Consider the following 10,712-nt stretch of genomic DNA (forward strand, 5'->3'; position numbering starts at 1 on the left):
GCAGGTATCTTTCTCGAACATTGTTTTTACACCTGCATCATGCATCTTGCTTACAGAAATCAGATTTTTGGCCAATGCAGGAATATGCAGAACACTCGGAAGTGTTCGAACACTTCCACCTTGCAACTTCAACTTTACTTTTCTGCGACCAACGATTCTAGCCTTCCTATCATCCCCTAAGAAGACATCATCACCATCATATTTCTCATACTCGTAGAACCACTCTCTATAGGGAGTGAAGCGAAATGATGCACCTGAGTCAATCAACCATGCCTCATGATCTACATGTGTACTTGAAGAAGCCAAGTATACATCCCCACCTTCATCTAAGGTAGTTTTCACCTCTGCAGAAGGAGCATCATCAGATCCCTTTCCTTTGTCAGGAGCTTTAGATTTACAGTCCCTTCTGTAGTGCCCTTCCTTTCCGCATTTCCAGCACACCTTTATAGGTTTTCCCAGAGATTTAGATCTCCCTCTGGATTTATATCTCCCACTAAATGACTTATTTTTGTTTATGTTCTAGGACCATCCTCGTACAGACAAGGCATCACCTTTCTAGCTCTCCATATTTTCCCGTCTCATCTCCTCCATCAGCAAGGATGAGACTATTTCATCAAACTGCAAGGCAGTTGCATTGCTACCTATTGCAATAACTAGACTATCCCACGAATTTGGTAGAGAACACAACAAACTAATGCACTTATCTTCATCTGAAATTTTAATATCAACAGATAATAACTGACTTACCACAGTATTAAATGCGTTTAGATGCTCTGTCACCGAGTCTCCATCTTTCATCCTCAAGTTATACAACTTTTTCTGTAGGAGCAATTTATTCACCAATGACTTAGATTGGTACAAAGTCCTTAAACTGTCCCACAAATCCTTCTTCGTAGCTTCCCCTGATACATTCAGCAATACTGAATATGAGAAACATAATCGTATTGTGCTCTCAGCCTTCCATTCCAACTTCTTCCATTCTTCATCGGATACTCCCATTGGTTTAGTACCCGGATCTACCACGATCCACTGATCTTTATCCACCAACAAATCCTCCATCTTGAGTTTCCACAACTCAAAACTCTGACCATTAAATTTCTTGATCTCTATCTTTCCACTGCTCGCCATCTTCTTCCACCACCAGAATCGATCCCGCAGATTTCCCACTGAGCAGGGTCTACCACAGGCCCGAGTGAAACCCCTCAGCAACAAAGGTGTCCCCTTGAATCCAAAATAGCTCTGATACCAAATGTAGGTTTTAACCCCGTACAAAAATTACCTGCATATGAATTCTAAAACACGGAAAATAAACAATGCGAGACCATAACACATAAAACACATATACACAGATATTTCTCCCTGGATCCCTCAAACCCCCTAGATAGGGGGGATGCCACCCCCTCAAACCCCCTAGATAGGGGGGATGCCACCCCCCCGCTGCGCGATCGGCGCAACGAAGGGGGGGCTCCGCCCCCCCTCTAACCCCCCGATTCACTAGGAGGGCTAGTCGTGGAAACAATATAACACAACCCAACATACAAGATGAAATGAAAGTGTGAGTTTGAACCATAGATATTTTTTCATAAAACTATAGTAAAATTGAAATAATACCTAAGTTATGCTACCAAGGCATCCCACTAAACATTGTGTAGTAGTTTTCACTTTACCTCTAGACTTTAGTGCTTCATCAATATGAATACTAGGAGAAAGCACCGGGGAAGGGGACAACCTTCTCTATATTGTTCAATCAAATAGATTAGAATGTTGAACTCCCTTAGCGAAAGCATACTTCCCCATCTTAGTCAACCAAATCCCAGACCTACTATAAAACCTCTACATGATGGACCCAAAAGAACACCAACAATTAAATTTGGGATAATGTTATGGTGATGTCACACAAACATTACCTTCAAAGTCTCCATTAAAGGAAGATCTTCTTTAGAGTTATGTCAATGATAACATGGATTTCAATCCTCAAAGGATGGAACCAAAATATATAATGGCTGTATGTTATAATAACATTATTGATTGAAACAACATAGAGCACATAATGAAATGAGCATTAAGAAATTCACAGGTCGAATAATTTATTATTTCATACAAAATTGAGAGCCTTTTATAAAAGTTTCATGTGTCCAACCGACATGTCTATATCAAGGAAAATTTTAAGGATGGAAGTTTATCTTAAAGTTTGAAAACAATGATGAATCTTACTAGTCCCTAATATCCAAATTTTAAAATGTTTGATGATAATTTTGTAAAAATGTTTAGATTTCTAATTATTTTATATTAGGAAATATATAAGAATGGCAATTTTTAAATGTAAAATAATTTTATACTATAAAATTTGGGCGAATTCATTTTTAGGAAAATGGAAATTGGCGAATGTTTTTTTTGGAATAAAACATAGAATATTAGTCCACCTCCTAATATTAGCCCCTAAAATTTTCCCTAGTCTATATCAGGTCACAAACTCAGTAAAAGGTCACAAAGCTTGTTCACCGATGATTTTACTATCCTTGTCGGTGTCCACCTTAGAGAAAACCTCGGTATACCTTTGATCATTAGACTGGATCATCCTTGTCCAAGACAGTTGGGTGTTTCCTCCCATGCTTGAAGTTGTTGCACCAACTCCAATAGATGCAGGCACAATTGATATGCTATATGATTTATCTAGTTGATTATGCTTAGCCAAAGCTGGAGCAGGTGCAGCCGGTATTGGTACAAGAACCATAGAAAATGAAACATTGTTGACTAAATACAGAGGTTGGGAAGCTACAATCTGTTTATATTGAGAGAGGGTAGCAGAAACAACATCTCCACTGAAAATTGAATCTGAAGAAAAACCATTTCCATTAGAAGACATGCATTTAACATCACTTCGTCCTGCAGTCAAACTGGATTTTATGTTATCTTGTAGGGGTTTTGATGGTACTAATGGAATTAACCCTCCTTGAAAAGTTGAACTTGCTTACCTGAGACCATATTGCTTGAGTGACAAGGGATCATTCCCCCTAATTTGAACACCCTACATAGCATAAACATTGTTAATAGGTCCAATGGAAGTTGGTTCAACAATCCTTGAACCTGACCACTTTTCCAAACCACTAGAAATTTATGGTCACTGACCTGTTATACCAACTCCAAGAATTCCCATGGAAGCTCCCTACAAAGGGGTTGGTGTTGGAATAGTTGGAGACACAAGCCGTAAAAACTAATTAGTTCCTGGAGGCACATACTGTTGAGCAGCTCCCACACTCAGTTGTATTGTGGGACCTCTAATGCATGCTGAGGGAAGAATGAAAGATGATGATGTAGCTACAATGGCTGGTGAAGTTTGAGGTGCAGGGATTTGAGATGCTTCTGGTCCAAACGAAGTTGCCCTCACAATATCTTGTGTCAACTCATGACCACTCTATGCTATTGTTACTAGCTTTAAAGCATTATAAAATTGTGCCCTTCCAAGGAAGCTTGTTCCATTCTGACTAGCATGCATCCATATATAAGAAGTGCATATACATAATGATTTGATAATGAAAATGGCAGTGATATCATCCAAATTCATATCCAACTATGCACATTTATGGCACAATTGCGACAATCAACACATATTTCTCTTTATCATGGTCATATTTTGTAAACATTTGAATATATGTCGAGGATAAAGGAACATGAATAAATATCCAATCAGGAAATTTCAATAAATATTCCATTTTCATACAATGAAATATTTATTGAAATTTCATTGTATGAAAATGGAACGATATAGGATCTTTACGAACAATATACTATTTTTATGAAATAGTATAGAAAGAGGTAATATAGAAAAAGCAATAAGTTAAAATAGAACTGGTACCAGTAGATGAATATGATGTCTCAGAAACAACAATTACTAGATAGAGTGGTCCGGTTTCCCTAAAACTAAAACGCTTTTTTCCTCTCATCACGATCCAATTATGACTTTTTGTCGTTCTCTCATTTTTCAAGAGCGTTTGTCATCTTTGGAGATAACTGGGGAAATATTCGTAAAGGATCTAGTGATCAGGATTCAAAAGATCTTGGCAATGAATAAGACTTATGTTACTTCAAGTTATTCTTCTAAAAAAGAAGAAGATGAAAAAAATTAATAGATAATTGGTCCATATATAAATGATTTGGAATGATCTCCTTATGCTCCGTCTCACCCATTTTGAACAAACCTTTTACTTTTTTCCCGAGTATATTTTTTTGATCGGGATCAAACAATTACACAATAGATCAATCTATGGATCCCATACCTCATTCTATCACTTGTACTTTGTCTAGATTTCGGACAGAACTGACAAGTGAATCAGGTTCGTTAGCGATTCACGAATTGGAAGTGTCTGAATATAAAGCATCAGCTTCCCTACGATATCTCGCATGTTTAGTAGTAATGCCTTGGGTAATTCCTATTTCATTATGGAAAGGTTTGGAGCCTTGGGTTACAAATTGGTGGAATACGGTTAAATCTCAGAAAATTTTTGATTATCTCCAGGAACAAAATGCTCTGGGAAGATTTGAGAAAATAGAAGAACTATTCTTGTTAGAAAGAATGGTGGAAGATTCTTTAGGAACACATTCACAATCTATTCGTATAGAGATTCACAAAGAAACGATCCAATTGGTCGAAATGTACAATGAAGATTGTATCCAGATAATATCACATTTATTAACAAATCTAATAGGTTTTGCTTTTATAAGTGCTTATATCATTCTGGGTAAGAATAAACTCGCTATTATCAATTCTTGGATCCAAGAATTCTTCTATAGTCTGAGCAATACAATCAAAGCTTTTCTAATTCTTTTAGCAACCGATCTATGTATTGGGTTTCATTCACCCCATGGTTGGGAACTGATGATCGATTCGATCTCCGAAAGTTATGGATTTGCCCATAATGAACGAATCATATCTGGTCTTGTTTCAACTTTTCCAGTCATCTTAGATACGATTCTTAAATATTGGATCTTCCGTCGTTTCAATCGTATATCTCCTTCACTTGTAGTAATTTATCATTCGATGAATGAATAAAGAATAGGTAGGTTGTTTTCTCCGACCGAAACAATTGAAACAGAATAATAAAGTGTTTTCCGTGTTCAGGAATTAGCTATTCCTCCCCTTCATTCTTCTCCTGGTGCGAGACTTCCGATTTCTTATTTTTAGGTTTGGTTGAATCAATATAGTAGCAGAATTTTTGACAGGTAACTATGATAGCTACCTACTCTCACCCCAAAAATGATTTGGAACCAATAATTGAACCATGCAAAATAGAAATACTTATGAATGGGCGAAAAAGATGACTCGGTTAATTTCCGTCCTGGTCATGATACATATCATAACTCGGACATCCATTTCGAATGCATATCCCATTTTTGCACAGCAGGGTTATGAAAATCCCCGAGAAGCCACTGGACGTATTGTATGTGCCAATTGTCACTTGGCAAAAAAACCTGTGGATATTGAGGTTCCACAATCCGTGCTTCCCAATACCGTATTTGAAGCAGTTGTTAAGATCCCCTATGATATGCAGATGAAACAAGTTCTTGCTAATGGCAATAAAGGGGCTTTAAATGTAGGAGCTGTTCTAATTTTACCCGAGGGCTTTGAATTAGCCCCTCCAGATCGTATTTTCCCCTGAGATTAGACAAAAGACGGGTAATCTTTATTTTCAGAACTATCGTCCCAATAAAAAAACATTATTGTAATAGGTCTTGTTCCCGGTCAAAAATAACTTGTGTTCCCCATCCTTTCACCAGATCCTTCTACTGATAAAGAAGCTCACTTCCTGAAATATCCCATATATGTGGGTGGTAATAGAGGAAGAGGACAAATTTATCCCGACGGGAGTAAGAGCAACAATACGGTCTATAGTGCTTCAGCAACAGGAAGAGTGAGCAAAATTTTACGTAAAGAAAAGGGTGGATATGAGATAACTATCGATAATACATCAGACAGTGGGCAAGTGGTTGACATTGTACCTCCAGGACCGGAGCTTCTTATTTCAGAAGGCGAATTGATCAAGGTCGATCAGCCATTAACGAATAACCCTAATTTGGGTGGATTTGGTCAAGGAGATGCAGAGATAGTACTTCAAGATCCATTACGTGTTAAAGGTCTTTTATTATTCTTAGCATCTGTCATTCTGGCACAGATATTTTTGGTCCTTAAGAAGAAACAATTTGAGAAAGTTCAATTGGCCGAGATGAATCTTTAGGTCCATAGATTTTTGAACATGAAGTTTACTTATTGATTCAAAAATTAATACCCCTTCGGAGCCTTTTATCCTTCTTCTCCCTTATATATTCTTGATAAAATGTTCATTTAGATCTAAAAATGTTCATTTAGATCTAAATTGGAATAAAATTGAAATAGGGAGTGACTCCATAAGCACTGGAACAGATCAACTTGTTGAACGATCCCCGATATGCTATATCGTGTACTATATACATGCCATTCCCTCCTTTCCTTGTCCAAACGATCCGGAAAATAGAGATAGATCGTAGGGAGGAGAGATGAGGAGAATAACTAAGCAATCTTGGAGAAGATTCCTATTTTCTCTGATCCCATTCTCCTATTTCATTATTCGAAGAACTAATTGGGTTTCCGATCTTGTCCTATTCGTCAATTCCTTTGTAATTTGAAGATTATTTTGTACGTTATACTGAAAATTCCTAAAGAAGGAAGAGCAGACAAGTAAGGGGCAATATCACTCATAAAAAAAAACCTATAAAACTTTTGATAGGGTTTGTTTCTAATGAGAGAAAATGAATAAAAGGTGTTTTTCCTCCTCTTTTATTTTGTAAGCCAAAAAAATAGAAGAAAATATTCTATATGCACATTTAGATTCTCATAGTTCGGGTTTTTACAAAAACTTCGCATAATCTTCCATCAGATAAATGAGCAAATATTTAGTACTTAATATTATCCGTTTTTCTGTTGTTCCTTCGACAGATATTTAAATTTGATCGATCCAAATTTTTTCCGATCATATAGCGGAAGAATAGATTGGCTCATCACTTGACTGAAAGGCATTGAATGAAGTAAATGACAGAGTCATTTTATTTGTACGAATCTTCTCTTCTAATTCAGATTAATATAGAAAGAATCTCAAAAAGAGATTTCGATAAGGCCTTACCCTTCAAAGAAGGGTAAGGCCTTATCGATTTTTCACTTTCGCATGTATACTATTTCCCACAGATAGTAAGTGCATTTCCCCTACTATAGGGATGACCCTAATCCGGAATATGAACCATAGAAAAAGACACCCAGTAGACCAATCACGATAATACCAGTTACAGTACCTATCAACCAAAGAGGGATCCTTCCAGTGGTATCGGCCATTTCTCTTACTCCCTTTCAAATTTTCTTAAGTGGTCATACTCGAGACATAAACAATCATAGCATAGATAATTATGCGTATTGGATCTCTTCGAATGGAGGGAGAATATTATCATTGTTCCTAATTGAAAAAATAATTGGAGAATGGAACAGCAAGTACAAAAATTAGTAGCAACCCCCAGTAGAGACTGGTACGATTCAATTCAACATTTTGGTCGTTCGAGTTCGGTCGTGTCATATCTACATACTTCCTCTTCCTTTAGTATAGAGTTTATCGTTGGATGAACTGCATTGCCGATATTGATCCCAAGAAAAAAACTGTAGGGATAGCTAGCCCGTGAACGGCCAACCATCTAACTGTAAAAATTGGATAAGTTCTATCTATAGTCATTAGTGCCTCCTAAAAAGATCTAGTAAATTCATCGAGTTGCTCTAACGGATCGAAACGGCCAGTTACTAATGGAACCTCTTGTCGACTTTCTGTGAAATACTCATTTGGCCGGGGGCTCCCGAACACATCATAAGCCAAACCCGTGCTTACAAATAACCAACCTGCAATGAATAGAGAAGGTATGGTAATGCTATGGATAACCCAGTATCTAATACTAGTAATAATGTCAGCAAAGGAGCGTTCTCCCGTATTCCCAGACATGCTCAGCTCCATTTATTATTGTAAAGTCAGTCAAGGGGGAATTGATCCCATGAAAGATAGAGATCAGGAAATGGAAAACTACTGATATCTTCTCCAATCCTTGTTCGATTGTCAATGTTATACCAAGGGTATCTTTAAAGTCTACTGGACCAATATAGCTAGCTTTCTTCTGACACAACAATACAATTTTGATGAGTATCGAGAAGGAACGGGATAGAATGATTATGTTCCTGCCAGCAGTTATTCTATCTTTGTTTGGTCGACTAAATCCCAACAGAAAGAAGAGAATATTGCATGTTCCGAGGTCCGTCCGGGCGTAAGGAACCCCAACTCCCTCAATCGATGTTGTAACAATATCATAGTGGAAATTTTCGATTGGAATTAGCTTCTGCATATGGGTGACTTTAGAACCGAAAAAGAGGATGAGTGCCGCTTGCAAAGGATATCAATCACTATCAATAAAACTCATCCAGAATATTATTCTTTTATATTCTTCCTTTTTCATTCCGACATGACATTATGCCCGTGTAGATGAACCCAGTAATTCAAATTGCACGGGGATCATTGGTGCTACGCAGATGTATGTTGCTTTTCCAATAGTATCCGGCACAGATGGAGTTATGCCACAGACTTATTATATAATACCTTGTATTAACGAGTAGGTGTTACTTATTAGATAAAACCAAGTGGATAGTGCAATAGAACTGAGTCAATTTTAGGTATGTGAAATTACAAGTTACTCTTTTCAATAGGTGGAATTTCTGTAATATCGGGCTCTACTCGCTATAATAATTAATATTTAAAAAACCTAATCCGTCTAGAGGGTCGAATGATTGTATCAATAAGATCGAGAAATGAAAGGACAAACTGGATATTCATATTCTTTCTTACACCTAAACGTGAAATTCACAAAACTTTGGCTATGTCTGTGGAGAGTTTTCTTCCGGTCCAGTCTCTGGACCGATAGCTGCTGGTAAAAAGATAATGCCAGGTGATCCAATCGTAATGATTGAGAATTCATTCACCCTGTAAGAAGATTACATTCGACAATTTGTGAAGGGGTTTGCCGGTGCTATTCATTAGTTGCTCGATGAATGATTTCTAGGATAATGAAGAGATTTCTACTATAGATCTCCTCTCATCCATGTTCATTCATACATATCCTATAGTAGATATAGGAGAATTGGTACGAATTGGGACAATTGATCTTTTGTATTCTGATCTCAAGGTTACGAAAAGAAAAATTTAGGTAATTGTCTCATGAAGATATGTATAAACCATATTTCATTCAGTCCTTCCACGCCTACTATAACTATAATTAGTTATTTCGGTTTCTTATTGGCTTCTATCATTTTCACCCTAGTCCTATTCATTAGTTCGAGCAAGATACAACTTATTCAAAATGAAGGGGAAACCCTCTCAGTTCACTATTTCAATTTCAATAATTTTGTTTATTCCCTCTATATAAATTTCTGATCATTGAGATTCATAGCAAATTAAGGGTACTATCCAGTATAGCTATTATCCCTACTTATTCCGTTGAATAGAAATGATTGAGGCTTTGCCATCCGGAATTGTGTTAGGTCTAATTCCTATAAATTTGGCCGGATTATTTGTAACTGCATATTCACAATACCGACATGGTGATCAATTGGATATTTGATCCTGGAATATCCTCCAATTTCATTGGCCTCCTACTTTTCCTAGGAGGTCTGATTCCATTGCTCGTTCCAGTTGGAATGAATTATCGATAATTTTGAGGGTTGGATTTGATAGGAACAGAATCACGCTCTGTAGGATTTGAACCTACGGCATCAGGTTTTGGAGACCTACGTTCTACCGAACTGAACTAAGAGCGCTTTCTTTGATATTCGGAGATGAAGGAAAAATACCTTTTGTTGATACTCTTAGAGCAAAACACTTTCGCATCTGATACGATTCAATTATTTGATGTTCCCGTCGAATCGATATCAAATGATCTTTCATTCCTTTCTTTCCATAGAAAAGAAGGGAAAGGTAGGGATGACAGGATTTGAACCTGCGACATTTTGTACCCAAAACAAACACGCTACCAAGCTGCGCTACATCCCTTCTAATCATTAGACAATGTTATTTTAATTTTATTTTATAGAATTCGAAATATGTTTCCCACATTTTTCCACCTTCATTTCTCTTCGGTCTCGTGAGTGAAAAGACTTTATACATGTAAGGTCTATTATCTAGAATATCACTATTAATTATGGTGATGAAACATCTTTTTCCTTTTCTATAAATAGGACCACAACCCGGATCACATTATATATATATTCATCAGTTCCGAGTTTTCTCTAGGATTCATAACTATACTATTGATACGGTTGAATCACTTACACATTATGATCAATAAGGAGAATTTACAATGCAAGATCTAAAGACCTATCTTTCCACAGCGCCTGTGTTAGCTATTTTATGCGTCAGTTTTTTAGCCGCCCTATTGATAGAAATCAATCGTTTTTTTCCAGATGCTCTTTTTCTTTCTCTTTCCTTTTTTTAATTTTTTTCTTAAAGCCAAGGGAAAAAAGATTGTGCTAGATTGACTTCTCCTACCTCTTGGAGAAATTAGTGCATTCAGCCCCAAAAAGGATCTAAGTTTAGGACTGGAAGGGGGTAGAATTCAAGTAGAAATATCGATCTAAAGATTCTTTCCACATTCAATTTTGTAAG

At 36.9% G+C, this 10,712-nt stretch overlaps 2 non-coding genes across 2 annotated transcripts; both read right to left on the reverse strand.

Moving 5' to 3' along the window:
- Positions 1-9,794: 9,794 nt before the first annotated feature.
- On the reverse strand, positions 9,795-9,868 carry TRNAW-CCA (transfer RNA tryptophan (anticodon CCA)). The gene has a single exon. It is a non-coding gene; the product is annotated as a tRNA-Trp (tRNA).
- A 158-nt stretch (positions 9,869-10,026) lies between these two features.
- Positions 10,027-10,100, reverse strand: TRNAP-UGG (transfer RNA proline (anticodon UGG)). The gene has a single exon. It is a non-coding gene; the product is annotated as a tRNA-Pro (tRNA).
- Positions 10,101-10,712: the final 612 nt, after the last annotated feature.

This window comes from Pinus tabuliformis, chromosome 1_2 (assembly GCF_031772625.1).
Source record: "Pinus tabuliformis cultivar Carrire ecotype Pingquan chromosome 1_2, CPIR1, whole genome shotgun sequence".
Classification (NCBI taxonomy): domain Eukaryota; kingdom Viridiplantae; phylum Streptophyta; class Pinopsida; order Pinales; family Pinaceae; genus Pinus; species Pinus tabuliformis.